Source organism: Pleurodeles waltl, chromosome 1_2 (genome assembly GCF_031143425.1).
Source record: "Pleurodeles waltl isolate 20211129_DDA chromosome 1_2, aPleWal1.hap1.20221129, whole genome shotgun sequence".
Lineage (NCBI taxonomy): Eukaryota > Metazoa > Chordata > Amphibia > Caudata > Salamandridae > Pleurodeles > Pleurodeles waltl.
In genome coordinates, this window is record NC_090437.1 from 1,059,035,581 (window position 1) to 1,059,055,091 (window position 19,511).

Below are 19,511 nucleotides of genomic sequence, written 5' to 3' on the forward strand. Positions count from 1 at the left end.
CACTAAATTCAGTATTTAGTAGGCTCCCCTAGACCAAGATTTTAGATTTGAAAAGGATTCCAAGAAGACCAGCACCAGAGAAACCATCAGGACGAGAACTGAGGACCTGCTGCACCTGAAGAGCCACCAATACCCCTGCTTGATGCACCAGAGTCCCGACAATCAAGACAGCGGAGGAGCTGAACATTGGACTGACCCCAAGAAACCAAGGGGACCTCCAGGCTTAAACGATCACACCAGATCTCCCTCCTGAGTGTAGGCACCACTCAAAAAAGCAAGTAAACTGCAAAAGACCAAGAAACCAGTGAAGGACACACAGTTGACAGTCCAGAAGTGCCTCCCAACCGTGTTTGGTGGCGCTGCAACCCCCAGTGGCCGAGATAGAGCATTAGCCTGGGTCCTGGTCAGCTGACATAAGACCAGGAGAAAACCAGCTCCCCCGGAGCTGACAAAGGATCAGGAGGAAGCCCCAGTTCAGGAACACCCCGGACCTCTGACCAGAGTGCCCCTGTTATCCTGCAAGTGACCCCCAAAGAGACTTACCTCCAGCTCCAGTGGACTTTGTTGCACACACCATCCAAGACCTCCAAAACGCTCTGCACCTGGCCTCCCTGGGTCTTGCATCACAGGTGCTGCTGTGTGCCCCAGGTCCCCAACCCCTTGTGACCTCGACAGTCAAAGGGGACCATCAGGCACCACTTTGAATTTACAAGCCAGCTCCTTTTCCAAGTGGCTCATCCAGGTGGCCCTGGGCCTGTACCAAGAACTTTTCCAAAGCTGCTCTCGCCGGAACTGGAAGCTGCCAGAAGCCCTCTAGGTGCCCACTGACCTCTGCGACCACCCTGCAAAAAAAGAGACTGGTAACTAAACCACACGATTTTTAATGCATTTTTAAAAGTCACTGCCTATTGATTCCAATGGTGCGTAATTAAGCACAGAAAGACTAACTTGGCCAAAACCTTAAAAAATCATAGCAAGAAAAGTACTGAGCCTATTCTAAAGATTTTGGTCTTAAAAATTATAGAAACGTCGGAAGTATTTGTTTATAAAAATTCTGGTCTCGAGTTATTCATTGAGTGTGTGTGGTGCATGATTAAATTTGTGAGTACAGCAAATACTTAGCACATCTCCTGGATTAGCCTAACTGCTCGACCAGCTACCTTAATAATTGGAGCACTAGGTGGTCTGATTTTTACCTTTGAAAACTAACATGTGGTTGTTTGGACCCTCTGCATAGTGTATTTGGTTTTTGTACACTACATAGGGGGCCAGCCTCCAACAATGACCCCTTGTGGCAGATGACGTTTGCGCCAGCCATCAAATGTATGAGAGTGTGTCTCACACATTAGAAGGATGATGTAAATTGGTGCAGTAGTATCTCCTAGCTTCCAACACATGATTTCTGACAGATAGTTTCCACACATGCACAGCGCAGGCTCTGGGAGGGGGCGCAGCTATTTTTCCCTTAGTATGGTGCATGTACAGTCAGGTATTTCCTCCATACTCCTACCAACTCCTACTACCACATCCATGATTGTTAGTGTTTTTTCACAGACTCAGCACCATGGTTTTACAGTTTCTGGCATTCTCAACAGACATGGTGGTGTTACAGGGCACTTGGGGCTCATGTGAGGAGGCACTGAAGTAGGTGCTGCCCCATTTTTCATGATTCAGCCCCATGGTCTTCAATAGTAGATATTTTTGTATACATATGCATGCGATACAATGCACACTACAGGTATGTCAGACCTGACAGCCTTAGGGTGGTCACCCCTAACTTTTTGCCTGCCTTCCTCCACTTTTTGGACATTGTTTTTGCTGGTTTTTAGACTCTGCGCACTTTACCACTGCTAACCAGTGCTAAAGTGCATATGCTATCTCCCTTTAAACATGGTAACCATGGATCATCCCCAATTGGACTATTTAATTTACTTATAAGTCCCTAGCAGAAGTCACTATATGTGCCCAGGGCTTGAAGATTAAATGTTACTAGTGGGCCTGCAGCACTGATTGTGCCCCCCACTTAAGTAGCCCCTTAACCTTGTCTCAGGCCTGCCATTGCCAGGCCTGTGTGTGCAGTTTCACCGCCAATTCAACTTGGCATTTAAAAGTACTTGCCAAGCCTAAAACTCCCCTTTTTCTACATATAAGTCACCCCTAAGGTGTGGCCTAGGTAACCCCTAGGGCAGGGTGCTGTGTGGGTAAAAGGCAGGACATGTACCTATGTAGTCTACATGTCCTGGTAGTGTAAAACTCTTAAATTTGTTTTTACACTATTGTGGGCCTGCTCCCTTCATAGGCTAACATTGGTGCTGCCCTCATACATTGTTGGAGTCGTAACTGCTGATCTGAAAGGAGTAGGAAGGTCATATTTAGTATGACCAGAATGGTAATACAAAATCCTGCTAACTGGTGAAGTTGGATTAAATGTTACTATTTTAGAAATGCCACTTTTAGAAAGTGAGCATTTCTCTGCACTTAAATCTTTCTGTGCCTTACAATCCACGTCTGGCTGGGTTTAGTTGACAGCTCCTTGTGCATTCACTCAGACACACCCCAAACACAGAATAATCAGCCTCACTTGCATATATCTGCATTTTGAATGGGTCTTCCTGAGAGGGTGGAGGGTCTGCTCTCACACAAAGGACTGGCACACCCCCTACTGGGACCCTGACAGACAGGATTGAACTGAAAGGGGACCTGGTGCACTTCTAAGCCACTCTTAGAAGTCTCCCCCACTTCAAAGGCACATTTGGGTATAAAAACAGGGCCTCTGCCCTACCACCTCAGACACTTCCTGGAGAAGACACTTGTAACCTTAACCTGCATCCTGCCAAGAAGAACTGCCTGGATGCCCAAAGGGCTCACCTGACGGCTTCCTGTGAAGGACTGCTGTCTTGCTGTTGCCCTGCTGCCTTGCTGCTCCCTGGCTGTGGTGAAGAAGTGCTCTCCAAGGGCTTGGATAGAGTTAGCCTCCTGTTCCCTGAAGTCTCAGGACCAAAAAGACTTCTCTCTTGCAACTGGACTCCTTGTGCAGTGAAAATTCGATGCACAGCTTGCTAAAAACGATGCACAGCCTGTCCCACGGTGAAAAATTCACAGCACGCCGAACCGGGATGCCGCCGCTCGACTTTGCAAGGAAAAGATCGACGTGGTGCCTGCGGTGCGACTGGAACTTCGACGCATGGCCCATCAGATCGACGCACAGCCGACTTGGGACCACGCCGCCCAGCTTCCAGAGGGAAAATCGACACAGCGCCTGCTGTGAGGGAGAAATTTCCCTACACCGCCAACTGGAACAATGCAGAGCTTGTCACAAGCCCAGGATTCCACGCACGTACCGCGGGTGTCTGAAAACCCCGCAACCCGAAGAGGATCCACGACCGAGCACCGAAAATCGACGCCCAGCTGTCCCTGCGTGAAAACTAAACGACGCATCGACTGTGTGCGGCCCGAGAAATTGATGCACACCCCTTTGTTTCCCCGCTTCTCCTCCTCTGCGGCCCCTTTGCGGAGATTTTTCACGCAAACCAGGTACTTTGTGCTTGAAAGAGACTTTGGGGGTCAGGGTCGGCGGGAGCACCGCCGACAGACCGGCGGTGCCCCACAGGGCATTCTGACCGCGGTGGTTCGGCCGCGGTCAGATTCGGGAAACCGGCGGTCTCCCGCCGGTTTCCCGCTGCCCTGCAGAATCCTCCATGGCGGCGGAGCGCGCTCCGCCGCCATGGGGATTCTGACACCCCCTACCGCCATCCTGTTCCTGGCGGGACTCCCGCCAGGAACAGGATGGCGGTAGGGGGTGCCGCGGGGCCCCTGGGGGCCCCTGCAGTGCCCAGTGCCCGTAAGAGGGCCCCACAATGTATTTCAGTGTCTGCTATGCAGACACTGAAATACGCGACGGGTGCCACTGCACCCGTCGCACCTTCCCAATACGCCGGCTCAATTCTGAGCCGGCGTCCTCGTGGGAAGGCTGATTTGCCCTGGGCTGGCGGGCGGCCGCCCGCCAGCCCAGGGCAAATCCCAAAATACCCTCAGCGGTCTTTCGACCGCGGAGCGGTATTTTGGTGGGGGAAAGTTAGAATCACCCCCTTTGTTTGCTTTTAAAAGACTTAAGACACTTTGGGGGTCATTCTGACCCTGGCGGTCATGGACCGCCAGGGCCAACGACCGCGGAAGCACCGCCAACAGGCTGGCGGTGCTTACGGGGGCATTCTGACCGCGGCGGTAAAGCCGCGGTCAGAAAAGGGAAGCCGGCGGTTTCCCGCCGGCTTCCCGCTGCCCCAGGGAATCCTCCACGGCGGCGCTGCAAGCAGCGCCGCCATGGGGATTCCGACCCCCTTCCCGCCATCCTGTTTCTGGCGGTTTTCACCGGGAACGGGTGTCGGGAACGGGTGTCGTGGGGTCCCTGGGGGCCACTGCAGTGCCTAACAGGGCCCCATTAAGATTTTCAGTGTCTGCTTGGCAGACACTGAAAATCGCGACGGGTGCAACTGCACCCGTCGCACACCAGCAACTACGCCGGCTCCATTCGGAGCCGGCATCCTCGTTGCTGGGGCTTTCCCGCTGGGCGGGCGGGCGGCCTTTTGGCGGTCACCCGCCAGCCCGGCGGGAAAGTCAGAATGACCGCCGCGGTCTTTTGACCGCGGTACGGTCTTCTGGCGGTTCCCGCCAGGCGGGCGGCTTCCGCCGCCCGCGGGGGTCAAAATGACCCCCTTTATATCACTTTTCAGTGGTATCCTTACATTTTCTTATTGCATCTTTGATCGTTTTGACCTGCAAATATCCAGATAAATATTATATATTTTTCTAAACACTGTGTGGTGTATTTTTGTGGTGCTATATTGTGTTATTTTATGATTTATTGCACAAATACTTTACACATTGCCTTCTAAGTTAAGCCTGACTGCTCAGTGCTAAGCTACCACAGGGTTGGCACAGGATAATTTGGATTGTGTGTGACTTATCCTGACTAGAATGAGGGTCCTTGCTTGGACAGGGGGTGCCCTGACTGCCAACCAACGACCTGATTTCTAACAATATGTATTTGTTTATGACACCACTTGGGTGGCACTTTATTTAGGTTCTGCCAGAGGCTTGCACACCATAGTTTTTGTGTGACTTCCTCAAAATGACCGTGGACTATGCCGTTGACATGCCTGTGCACTTCTTTGTTTGGTGTAAGGTGTGTGTGTGATCTGTATTTAGTTGTCATCCTGTGGACACTTGTAATGGTTTGTGGGCAGCTTCTGTATGCAAAGGGGACTTGGCTCCACCTGTTGACAAGTGGTGTGCCAATCAGGGTTTAGCTGTGTTATGTACATTTGGATGTATGTGTTTGTGACATGCAATGTATGCAGCGTAGTGTGGCATGTTGCATATGTGTTGCTGCCTGTACATCTCTGTGCCGTGCCCATGTATATTTAGTGTGGTGTTTTTCTAATTTGTCCTAGTTGGTTGGTGTGTTGTGTGTTATGATTGGTATGGTGGGTTACTTATAAGTAGCCCATTGCCATATTGGCCATCCTGGAACTGCTCGTTGATGGTGCAATGGCAAAAGATGTATGCATCATGGACGATGCTGGGATATTTCGCAAGGATGTTGGTGAAGAGCCCATGGTGGTCCAGGAAGGCCTGCACATTAAAAGAATGTGTCTGCTTGTGGTTCCTATGTATGTGTTCTGTTGCTGCAGGTGGCACCAGTTGCACATGGGTACAGTCCATTGCACCCAGCACTTGCGGAAACCCAGCAATTTGATAGAAAACTTGCTTTGTCTCCTGCTGCAGATGCTGATTGTTTGGGAAGCAGATGTGGTTGGGTGTGAGGCATAGGATGGTTCCATGACCTTTGGTAGAAAGACTGAGAAGCATGACTGGGAGATTCCTACCACTTGTGCACCCGTTATCTGAAATGATCCAGACGTCAGCATATGGAGAACAGAGAGGAGTTTTGTCATTGGTGGAATGTTGTTGGGAGTTTTACACCCTTGTCATGATATGTGACGCAATATGGTGCAGCAGGCGTACAATGGTCTCCCTGTTGAGTCTGTTCATCGGGACTACATCTTGTTCTCTCATTCCAAGGATGGTTGTGCACTCTCTGAAGATCTTCTCCCTCCTTCTGTGCTGCCTTTGTGGCTGCTGTGGTGGTGTTTGGGGTTTCAGCGGTGGTGATGGAGGGATATGCTGGATTCGCAGATGTCTGCGGCGTGTACCAAGCTGGAGCAGTACCACTTCCATGTTGGCCTGAATGTTTCTAAAGCTCCTTCTGTGTGTTTTCTTCGAGTGGTGGTGTGTGAGCCTCTTTTTAATGCCTGGTCTGACCAAATGTTTCATAAATATAGGCCCAAGGGCCAAATTTAGAAAGGCCTAGTGCCACAATAGCATAATGTTTTTGGGCTAATGTGGCGCTAGGCTTGCAAAATTGCTGCACCATATCTACAAAGTGGCACAATGCATGCATTGCGCCACTTTGCGACCCTTTGTGCCACATTATGCGTGTGCCATGCATAATGTATCCGAAAGGGGGAAGTTCCGTTGCAAGGAGGCTTGATAAAATGGTGGAATGAAACTACAAGATTCTATTGTACCATTTTTGGCGTCATTTATAACGCCTGCTGAAATGGGCCTCCTTTCACGTTGCTTCACTAGTGTGCACATTTTTCATGGCAGTGCGACAAAGCGCCACAATAACGTCAAGAATTTGGACTCTATTATTCCCAATACCGCCATGGTGCTCCGTATCATAACTACAGCGCAGACATGGTGGCATTAGGGGGATGAAGGGGGCTGCAAGAAAAGTGGGCTACATTGGATGCAGCAGCAATTTTCTTGAATTCGGCCCCAATTTCAGTAAACACCAAGGAAAAATAGAACAAAAGAGGGATGGAGATGGCCCACCCAAGCATTATGCTGTGCCCTCACCCTTGGATGGGTGTCTCAAAATTTCTGCCCTCTGTGGATGGACTGGGGGGTCTACCCAAAATCAAATGGAGGGGCCACTAAACCCTAGGGAAAAATCTTACATCTGCACATGAAAATTTTGAATTGCAAGTTGCATTGTCGACCTCTGAAGTATAGTTGCTATTAAACACTCATTTTCCAAGACATTTTGGTGAACTTGTGAATTACATCTTTAATGTCTCTAACACCACAGGTATTTCACACCTTTTGAAAGTGACTGGGTCTGGGTTTGTCAGCATTTTCCATGCAGTTTTCAGAGAAATTCAAACTTTTATACACACTCTCTGTTTTTTAGTGTGTTTGAAGGCATACTACTTGTGTTATTCCTAATTGGTGATATTTTACTTCTATTATTGCTGCTCTGCAGTGGATGTCCAATCTCAAAGCCAAACAGAGATAGAACTACCCACTTCCAGCTGTGTTGTGAATGGTGATACAGTATTTTGACGTTCCTTTTTTGGAGGAACTAAATGACGACTGGTCTTTGGTTTTTTGGGCCAATATAGTTCTACTGTGTGCAGCCTTTGTTCCACTGTATTTGGTGCCCTTTGGAGTGTGCACTCAATATCTGTCTTGCAATACAATTGGTACTATCTATGGAAATGAATCTACTGATATCCCTGTTAAGGGTTCATTTTCAGAGTTATCTTGTGAGACTTCAACCACTTCAACTGCTTTAGGATGCCTTTTATGAGCCATTCACAATGGATATGGATGTTACAGCTCCAAATATCTTGCTTTCTGGCTTACCCACTGAGAGCACTGGACAGCATGCTATTACCATTGATTTACTCAATGAGGCTCTTTCTGTTCTGTTACCCGCGGAAGCTGAAACCATTATGGATTCTATTGACAATGTCAATATGGATGATATCTTAGAAGCCTCCACAAACATTTAAATTTGACCCTCATTTTTAAACAAATTATTTGCGTTTTAATGGACTTATTTTTCACTTAGCTTGTTTGCTTGGCTTATTGGAGTGGACATTGCATTCCTTTTTGCCTTTTATAGTTTTGTTTTTTAGAATCTGTCATTTTTACAAGCAAGAGGAGGGTATTGTGTGGTCCTCTTGGACCTGAGTTGCTTACCCCCTTTCTTAGCTTCATATTATAGTTCATGTTTTACCCATATTGGCTGCATTGCTTTAGCAAAGACATGTTACACACCTTGCTTTCATTATATTATTTTAGGAATATATTGAACAAATTGTTTGTTTTAGTTAGCCTTTTCTCAACATGTAATCAGTACATTCTGTTTAAGGCTAGGAATATAGTACAAGACATTCTAGTGACTGTGTTGCCTGATCAGGAGAAAGCTTCTGACACAATAGCTTTGCATTATATAGGTGGTGCCCTGCCCCAGAAGTGGCAAAAAGGCATTCTTTCCACATGCCAATCTGCTGCCTCTAATCTACAAGCTTACCTGGAGGATTGCCTTCCACACTGCAGGCTGACCCCTGACACCATTTTCAGGTATGTGGATAAGGCTAATCTCTTAGAACGAGCAAGGCAGAAGGGTACACCAGCTATGCTCTCAATATAGTCATAGGGTTAGGTAGGAACCTCTTTAACCTCCAGAACACATTTTACATGGTTGGATTGTTCATTTTCTTTGTCATGTTCACCATGCTGATAACTTTGCTTCATTTCATCTGCCTAATTATCAACATTTTTCAGAGTTCAGGGTTTTAAGAAAGAGAAACAGTGAGAATGATCCCCATATGTTGGAAAGTGGATTATTGGTAAGGGCAGGAAAGTACCTTTATTTAACAATAGGCCACAAGCCCGACTAGGTCCAGTCAAGGTCTCATTAAATTAATCCTGCCCCAACCCTTGGTAGCTTGACCACAAGCAGTTAGGCTTAACCACAAAACACAATAAAAATCACACAACAAGATAAAAAATATATATCTTATTATTATCTTTAAAATGATAAAAAGCCAATGTAAGGAATTCAGATCCTAACTATAACATCCCTGTAACCTTTGTTTTTTCAGTAGCTATATATATATATATATATATATATATATATATATATATATATATATATATATATGTGTGAGTGGGTCTATGGGTAACTTAGTGGTTGAGTCATTTGCTGTATGGGGAGTCAGTGCATGTGTAAGGAGGTGTATCGGTCAGCAAGTGGCTGTGTGAGTGATGGCATTTGGTTGAATGAGTGGGTGTGTGAAAGCCTTTACTGGTGAGTGACTTGGTGTGTGAGTCCTTGTATGGGTGAGTAAATGGGTGTGTTGGTGTCTGTATCAGTGAGTGAGTTGTTGAGTCACTGACGGTATGTGTGGCTATATGAGTGGCTGTGTACAGAAGAGAGTGGCTGTGTCAGTGATAGTGTGGAAGAGTGGGTAGATGTGTGAGTAGCTATTTTGGCTAGTCTGGTGGTGTGTGAGTAGCTGCATAGGTGAGTGAGTGGGTAATGTGAGTGCATGTATCGGTGAGTGAGTGGGTGTGTGAGTGGTTGTTTGGCAGAGTATGTGAGAGTATGAGTGGTTGTATGTGTAAGGGAGTCAGTGTGTGAGAGCCTGTGTGGGTCTGTTACAGTCTATGTGAGTGGCTGCATGGGTGTATGAGTGGATGTGTGAGTAGCTGTATGGGTCCCTCAGAAGGTGTGTGAGTCGCTGTAACAGTGTGTGAATAGCTGAGTTACTGTTATATGGGTGAGTGAGTGGTTCTGTCTATAGCTGTGCGAGTGACTAAGTATGTGTATGTCACTAGTTTTAGGAGTCTGTCAATGAGTATATGACTAGTTGTGTGTGTGTTGATGTACAAGGGTTTATATGGGGATATAAGTGGGTGTGTTAGTGCTGGTTGGATCATGTCATCAGTGATTTCATTTGGGATGTCATCAGTGATATCATCAGTGATGTTACTGACCATGTCATGAGTGAAGTAATATGTGCAGTCATAAGCAGGGCATTGCGGGACATACGTTAGAGTTAGCTCAGCTAACCATAACTGCTGAATTTCTAAGGTTTTGTACGAGTAAATTCAGATCCTAACTATAACGTCCTGTCACGCTTGCTCTCATTATTATAATGAGGTCTCTGGATTTGAACAGAACCCCCACCTGAATTGCGGGGAACTGAGTTCAATCCCACACCATGGGACAACTGTCGACCTAATCTGTTTTTTGCCAGCTAGCAGCACCTCAACTCCACCCAAGAGCAGGGATGATTTGTGGCAATCGAGTTCATGAGATAATAACTTCTCAGGGAAACTCTGGTGGATCAGATCTCATTCTTTTCACTGATTTACATTAGTCTCACACATGCAAAACAGACAGAGGCTGGAAATGGTTCAATAGAATTTATTGAATCTGGTACGCCTTAGATAAAATGGCAGGAAGTGCAATAAATAGAATAATGAAACATAATAGAAGCAAAAAGATGCAAGAAAAGTGAAACAGAGGAAAAGTCCCACCATACTGTCATTTTGCGCAATATATGTGATTCCTACCTAAACTATGTTAGAGCACATCAAGATAAGCCCTAAACCGCCCTTCAGGATTCCACCTCTGGGAAGACATCATCCCTATACCTTGATACGACAGTAGCAAGAAAGCCTGTTGTCCATAGAGACACTATCACCATGTAGGCCAGGTAACCGGCAAACTCAGCAAGCAGCTGTAATGAAGTCAATCAGCAGGCGGCTGTGGTCATCTGGCTGGAACCTCCTTCTAATGTGCATGGGACAGAGAAGTGTTTTTATAATTAAAAAAAACAGATTTTCTGAGAAAATTTCCCTACGTAAGGATGTGTGTGGTTCTGTGAAGGTTAGAGACACTGTGTACCACTTGTGCCGGCAATCCTATCTTGCTACAGCCTAGAAGAAAGCACACAGTGATAATAATATGTTGCTAAGATACACAATGTTTTCCTAGGTGAAAGAACAACTAGATAAAGAAAATAAGCCAGGAATATGGCCAATTCTGAAATAATAAAATTAAGCAAAAAAAAATGTTAGTAGGATAAAGCGACCAAGCATCAGGCCTAGTTGCTAAAATAAAGTGGCCATAGACCTCACTAAAGTGGCTATACAACAGTCCCTGTAACCTTTGTTTTTCAGTGCATGTCTAATGTTTTTTAATTCTATTTCCTAACTATAACATCCCTATAACCTTTGATTTCTTCAGTCAATTTCTATGTTTTTAATGCAAATTGCTAAGTGTAACCACACTGTAACTGACATAAAGTATTTTGTATCAATTGGTTGGTAGAAAATAGAAATTAAGCTAAAGGAATTGGAAACAATATGTAAAAGGAATGAAGTTTATTTATGCTAAATATTATAATATGATAGAAATTGATTGCACAGCTAATTCATTTTTCATTTGCGCAAACAATTGAGATCTGCTGACTCTCTGCAGACCCGCAACCTGCTGTGTGAATGAACTCTATGATTTTTCCTCCGACCACATGTTAGTTTGTATTAGGATTAGTGGATTCACTGATTTCTCTCATAAATTGCTAGTTTGTTTGGCAATGGCTGTATTGCAGACCTACTAAGAGGTTGTACCGTTTATGTATATAAAATCAAGGTACGTTGAAGATCCATCAAATCTGCAAATTTGTTGCAAAATCCGCAGTCAGGGGACAAAAAATGGAAATCATACCTTTCCATTTGTTCATCAGAACCACACCAAGGCTTTCAAGCAACCCACACCCAAGAGTCATTTTCTGTTATCTGTTATCTGTTCCTGAAGGAGGCTGCATTTTGTTTCTTGGGAGTGGAAATGGTAAAAGGTGGAGGTATTGAAAGATCTGCTACCTGAACAACTGTTTCAATGACAGAAAAAAGAAAGTGATGTGTGGAGATAGTTCACCATTCCTGGTTCTGAGAGGAAAGCTTGCACCATATATGTGGAGTGCACTCTATGTGGAAAAGAAAAAAAAAACCTACATAGAGGCAAGGAAACAAAGTACAGTTATGGTACTTCCACTAGGTAGAAACATTTGAAATCATATCATGAGCAAGCATATCTGCGCTACATGAGGGAGAAAGCTGCTGATCCTTCTGCACCAGGTCCATATTCTTCTTTGGATGGTCCAGCTCTCTCTGTAAAATATATCTACCTCACCAGTTTGCAATGAGCTGAAGGAGATGAAGATCCACTGTGGCAAGTGCCAAGGAGTTGTTCTTAAGAAAAGCGCTGATATTATCACTATGCTTGAAAAGGTGAAGAGCCACTACTATTAATTTGTTTTAGTTATTTTTCAGTTACCAAAACAGGTTTTTCGCTATGCAACACTTGTGCATACACTTTTGTATACAGTTTCTTTTCATCATTAAAGTTATTTTTTTAACCTTTTACTCACAAGACAAACAAAAACACTCCAGAAAACAAAAAAAATACATTTTCATTAAAACCACCATATATTCTACAAAGAGCAGTGTTCCTGTTTTTATTTTTTCTAGTTTATGGATAATATTGTCAGTGTATGTATCATTGTGCTCTGAGTGTGCATGAGAAGGTCATCGGGTGTGCCAGTGAATACACCAGTGTGTGCCTGGCTGTGCCAGAGTATGCTTTAGTGTGTGCTGGATCTGTCAGATTATGCATTAGTGTGACTCTGGAACTGTCGGTGTACATATAAGCGTATGCTTGGGTGTGTCATTCTATGCAGCAGTGTGTGCGTGGATCTGTCAGTGCATGCATGAGTGTGTATATGGCTGTGTCAGTGTCTGCTTCAGTGTGTCTCTGGATGTGGTAGTATATGCATCAGTGTGTCTCTGAATGTGGTAGTGTATGCATCATTGTGAATACGTTAAGAAAAACAGGTGGCTGTACTTAAAAAAGCGCACATACCTAATGTACACATAAGCAGTGGGGAAAAATGTGGTTTATAAAAATGCACAAGGTCCAATCGGTGCCATACTGGCCAGTTAGGACTGATCAAACTAATTTCCAAAACCAGGGCACACCCAAATAGTTCACAATATATGTAGTATATGAGGCGTATCAAACTGGACAAGTCTTATTCTTGATAGTATTTTATTCTCTTCACAAACTGAGAAGTTGGATGAAGACAGCCGAAATATGTTACATCTTGGAGACTTTTTCAGGGCTGTGAAAGTCAATATGTGAAAAAACAAATCACTTACATTGAAAGATTATAACAGAAATAGGTAGATATTGGCAAGTTGGTGGGCAAGTAAGTATGAGAAATCGATTGAAAAGTGAGATGTGCTAACACAATAAGAATGAGTGATCCCAAAAAAATTGTAGGGTAGCAAAAGGACAAGTAAAAGAAGCGGGATATTAAAATACTATTGTCCTCTTTTATCTGTGGTGCTCAGTAAAGGTGCAATCAAGTGTTTTTAAGCAAGAGAGTATGTGCACTTGTCATAAAATCATGTCCCATACACTATAGATCCAACACTCGAAAAGTGTATTAGTGAGAAAATAGCGTGAAAAATCTGGAATAACATGAACCCAAAAAAGGGGAAGATATAACTGACCTTGGACCATGCAGAAAAAAAAAAAACATGAAACATTATAGTAAGTCTTAAGGAATCCATAACCATATCAATATCCGTCAGTGTCCTGTACTGAAAAGGTAATCTTAAAGGAGAAGCACACAAAGTCATCCGTTCAGAAAAATCAGTAATCAAAGTTTATGTCACATAGCAACTATTTCGTGAGTTAGAATGACCCAATAGGTACCAATCAATTATGTAATGTAAAGTTATAGTGGCAAGGAACACCTGAACAATATAATAAGAAGTTTGCCCCTATTAATAGTCCAATCCTTCATATTAAAAGTAAATTGTCACTTTGTTAATGAAATAAAGACAGTGCGCAGGTGAGGGCTTACAGAAGTATTAGCATGCACAGCATACCTATATTAGGCTATACGCAGTCAGAGACACAGAGTTAAAAAATGAAAGGCCATAATGAGCCTCGACATAAATAAAAGGGTAGAAATTGGACAATTCAATCACTGGTGTGATATGAGAATCGTAAAATATAAGTTTAAATACAACAAACTATGGCCCTCATTACAACCCTGGTGGTCGGTGTTAAAGTGGCAGTAAGACCGCCAACAGGCCAGCGGTAAAAAAATGGAATCACGACCATGCCAGAAATCGCCAACATAGACAGCCACGTTAACACTCCGAACGCCACGGCGGTAGAAACAAACAGTGCGGCGGTAACCGCCAACAGACAGGCGGAAGACAATGTACCGCTCACCCTATCAGAAGATGCCAATCGGCCACCTTTTCCGGGTTGGAACCAATGCAAACAAAAACACGTCGGAAACAGAACTTGGAAGTGAAAACACTCACCTCTCCACACCCCACTAGGAACCGGGACGCCATGGAGCCCGAACTCCAGATTATCCCTGCAATGGTCTTCCTGCTCCTCTATCAGGAGCACCAAAGACAGCGGCGACGACCACGGTGAGTACTGCACCTACAACACAGGGGAGGGAAAAGAGAGTGACACACACATGCAGAAACATTCCATTTCCACCCCCCCAGCCCCCCCTGTAAGAACACACGGACAAACGGAAATGAGTTGATTGATTGTGATCATGAAAACTCCAGTAGTCAAAACTCGAAATACAGTATATACAATTATGTACACCAACTACACAAGTCCGGATAGTGCACCAATTATTGTCCGTGGACCACTGGTCCCAAAATGCATGGGTGAAGCCCACACATGATACCAGACTTCAAACGGAGAGAACACAGCAGGGTCATCAGATCGAAATGAAACAGGTACCTCAGGGGGAGTGGGGCACCTCAGCCGGATGAATGCATGACGCCACTTCTCTACGAGGGGGCTCCATGCCCACTGCTGTATCCTGGGGAGTGAAAAGCCACAGTCTCTCAAGTCTCTCCAGTGGGTGGTTTGCCCACTGCTTCTTCCTGGGGAGTGCAAAGCCATAGTCTCTCAAGTCTCTCCAGTGGGTGGGTTGCCCACTGCTGTATCCTGGGGAGTGCAAAGCCACAGTCTCTCAAGTTTCTCCAGTGGGTGGGTTGCCCACTGCTGCATCCTGGGGAGTGAAAAGCCACAGTCTCTCAAGTCTCTCCAGTGGGTGGGTTGCCCACTGCTGTATCCTGGGGAGTGCAAAGCCACAGTTTCTCAAGTCTTTTCAGTGAGTGGGTTGCCCACTGCTACATCCTGGGGAGTGCAAAGCCACAGTCTCTCAAGTCTCTCCAGTGGGTGGGTGGCCCACTGCTGTATCCTGGGGAGTGTAAAGCCACAGTCTCTCAAGTGGATAACAGTCTCCACTGGTTCTGGAGGGGGCTTTGTGTCCAGAGTGCTTCATCCTGCCAAGGACGCAGGTAGTGAATGCCTTTCTCCACTGAAAGTGGTGCATCATGGAAGCTGCCCAGGCTCCTGGAACTGACCACCAGCCTCGGACGACTGACCACTTGGGGATGGCAGCCATGTCTGCGGTGGTGCCACTGGCTCAGGATGTAGCGGGGCTGCTGTCGGTGCTTGTGGCGGTGTCAGTCGCGGTGGTGCTGCCGGTGGCCTCTGTGGCAGCGGTGCTGGTGGCGGCGTCTGTGGCAGCAGTGCTTGAGGTGGCCTCTGTGGCAGTGGTGCTTGCGGCAGCCTCTGTGGCAGTGGTGCTTGCGGCAGGCTCTGTGGCATCGGTGCTTGGGCAGGCTCTGTGGCGGCGGTGCTGGTGCAGGCTCTGTGGCGGCGGTGCTGGTGGCGGGCTCAATGACTGCGTGCTGGTGGCGGGCTCAGTGACTGCAGTGCTGGTGGTGGGCTCAGCGACTGCGGTGCTGGTCGCGGTGCAGGTGGCGGTCTTCTCCGCCGTACAGGTTGGCGTCGATGTGGACAGAAGGTGACACTGGTCCCATTGTCTTTGCCATCATGCCCTCTCCTGACCTGCCCTTTATTTTCTGGCCTTTCCCCACCTTGGATGGTTGCGCAGCTGTCTTCCCACTATCCCATTTCGTTTTCCCTGAGCCCTTGATGGCAGGTGTTTTCTGCTTCTCCCTCTGGGATGTGGGCAATTTTTTAACTTTTGCAGGTGGCAGAACGTCCTTGCCCTCGCTCTGTGGCACACTGGCAGCCCTGTTGGTTGGTGCAATGCAATAGCCCGCAGTTACTGGCACCACTGTGCCTGGTGATGTGGTGGCTAAGGTGCTGGGTTGGGACCTGGAAATCCTGGCCCTAGGGGACGGACGGCGGGCAGGTGTAGGGAAGAGGTAAATATTAGCCAGGAAAAGTTTTTTAGACACACTGGGACGGGTAGATGGAGGAGGTTTGGGAGTGGAGGAAGAGGTAGTGGTTGTAGGAGGTGTATGTTTGCTGAATTTGGGTGAAGGTGCATGGGCTGGAGGCTGTTGTGAGGTGGATGGCTGTTGGGTGGGTGTGTACCTGCGTTTGTGTACTTTGGGAGGAGAGCTCACAGACACACTGGGGGAGGATACAGGGGATGTGTGAATGGTAGTGGGGGTGGTGAGTGCACGTGAGCGGTGTGTGGTGATGGGTGTGCTGGTGATGGATGTAGTGGCTGAAGATGTAGTGCATGCAGGTGTGAGTGGCGACGAGACAGGGAGGGAGAAGGAGGACGTGGAGGAGGGGGACACAGTGGAGGCAGTGGATGTTGGTATGTCTGCATGGATATGATGCCTGTGTGAGTGCCCGTGGGATGTGTGGTGCTTATGTTTGCCTGAGCCCCCCTTGTGTGTTGAGGTGTGTGCATGCTGGTCTGATGGTGTGCTTGGGATAGGCTAAGGTACAGGGGACTGGGTGTGGGTGGAGGAAGTTGGAGGGGGGAGGCTGGACACTGGGACAATGGCTGTCATCAGTGCTGAGGCCACAGCCTGGAATGCTCTCTGTTGGGCTGCCTGGCCAGAATGAATGCCCTCCAGGTATGCATTTGTTTGTTAGAAATGCCTCTCAACACCCTGGATGGCATTCACAATGGTAGATTGCCCAACAGTGAGGGTTCTCAGGAGGTCAATAGCCTCCTCACTGAGGGCTGCAGGGCTGACTGGGGCAGGGCCTGAGGTGCCTGGGGCAAAGGAGATGCCCACCCTCCTGGGTGAGCGGCCATTGGACACACGCTGAGGGGCTACTTGGGAGGGCGGTGCTGGTAGGGGGGTGGCGGCTGTACCTGTTGATGCGGGGGGCACAGAGGGGCCCGCTACCGCAAGGGAGCTCACATCAGAGGAGGAGTCGCTGTCGCTGCTATCACCTCCTTTCCCCGTAATGAAGCTCCCCTCGCCCTCCGTCCAACTGGTGGCTTCAGACTCCGTCTCACCCTCTAGGGCAGTGGTCTTCAAACTTTTTTATGCTGCGCCCCCCCCCCCAGTTGAAAAATAAAAATCAGTGGGCCCCCCTCAGACTTTTTCACAATTATTTTAGAAAGATGGCAATGTTTAAATATGTCTAAACTTATTTAAACATTGCAGTTAAGTACTGTTACCTTTTTAAAACTGCAATAACATGCTTCTGCTTAAAACAAAGACATGTTATCTGTATAATATTTCTTTTGGTCAGAGTTTGGTGCCCCCCCCCTGGGATCACTTGAGGCCCCCCAAGGGGGGCCTGCCCCCCAGTTTGAAGACCTCTGCTCTAGGGCCAAGTGGGATGCAGCTCCCTCCTGCTCCGGTGCCACTGCTCCTCCGCCTGATGATGCTATAGCACACAAGAACAGGAGCCCACAAAAAGGGGGGGGGCGACAGAAGAAAGACATGTTGAGTGCATGCTATACCACTACCATTGGCGGACACTACAGACACAGCAGCCCTCTGCACTACGCCATGCACTTATTGTTCCTAGATAATTCACAGGACCATGGGGTACAAGGCCTATGCCTGATTGCTGCACACATGGAAGTCACAGGAACCTGACTAGGTGTTGATGGCTCTTACCACTGGTGGGGTTGGGGTGCCACATAGCCTGCCTCACAAAGGGACCTTGCCTACAAAGCTCGCCCTGGCCTAGGGTAACCCACTGCCCACCTCCCCCACCCAGACACCTCGTAATGGGTGCAGGGTCAGATGGATGTGACTGTACTCACCCCCTTGTGGCTGCTTTGATGCCCTCAAGCGCCCATCCAACTACGGATACGCCACCGTCAGGACCCGGAACATCAGGGGGGTCATGGTGCGACAGGCACCCCTCCCACGTTGGGAGGCCATCCCCATCTGGGCTTCCGCCGTCTTCTTGCTCCAGCGTCGAATGTCCTCCCATCTTTTCCAGCAGTTGGTGCTCCATCTGTGGTGGACCCCCAGGGTCCGGACGTCCTTGACGATGACACGCCAAATATCCTTCTGGTGGGCGCTGACCTACATGAATAGTACAGGGGAAAAGGAAAAACTTTAACCGTCCAGACCATCACAGTCATTGGCCTACGTTCCCACCCTTGCCCTGACGCACATACGCTCACCGTCCGCTCATGCAGGGATCAGTCCCCCCCGCCCATGTATCGTCCATCCACACCACTCCAAAAAGGCATTGCCCATGCAGCATGCTCACAGTGTACTCACATGTTTGTCTGGAGGACGGTAGAATAGCGTGCACTGGGGGAGGACCCCATCCACTAACTTCTCCAACGCCTCCGAAGTGAAGGCAGGGGCCCTTTCCCCAGACACATGAGCCATTGTTGCTTCCAGACTGAGGTCACAGCAGCACTTGCAGTGTAGGTCCTCTTCTGTTGAAGGTCAGGTATGAAGTGGGTGTACAGACAGAAAATGGTGGTCACGTCCGCGGCAGTGCGTACCGTCACCGCCGGCGTACATTGTCATTGGCTCCTGGGACCCATAGGGTCCAATGTTAACCAATGCAGGATTGTGCAGCGGTCTTCGAACGCCTTCTGCGGCGGTGTAGAACGCCAGCGCAATTACCTCATATCCCCTTGTCCCACCTTACAAGTCAGGCAGCCGCCATTTCAGGGGGCCACATGGCATTAATAATAACTGCGTCACACCTATCTAGGCCTTGCATACACACAGTAACAGGCACATTGCGGATTAAAAAATGTGTGCGAATGACATTTTGTAATACCTCAGTGTTGGCTGTCTCTCTGCTCGCTGTTCTCCTCCATAGGGCACGTCTGCTGGGGCAGGTGGTGAGATGGCGGCATCCTCCGGTGTACAGACCGCTTGTGGACCTGTCGACAATGGAAGAGAGACACGTAATAGTCACCTACAGACTTGATCGTGCAACAATCCATGAAATGTGTGCCCAGTTGGAGCAAAACCTGATGTCAGCAATCCGCCATCCCACAGGGATGCCCCCTTTAGTGCAGGTCCTGTCCGTACTCCATTTCCTGGCAAATGGGTCTTTTCAAACTACAGTGGCCATAGCATCAGGGATGTCCAAGCCAACGTTCTCAAATGTGTTGTCCAGAGTGTTGTCTGCCCTACTGAAACACATGCACAGCTACATTGTTTTCCCTGAGGTGGAGGATTTGACTACAGTGAAAAGTGACTTCTATGCCCTGGGACATATCCCCAACATCATAGGTGCCATTGATGGGACACATGTGGCCTTGGTACCCCCCACAGGAGTGAACAGGTGTACAGAAACCGGAAGAGCTACCATTTGATGAATG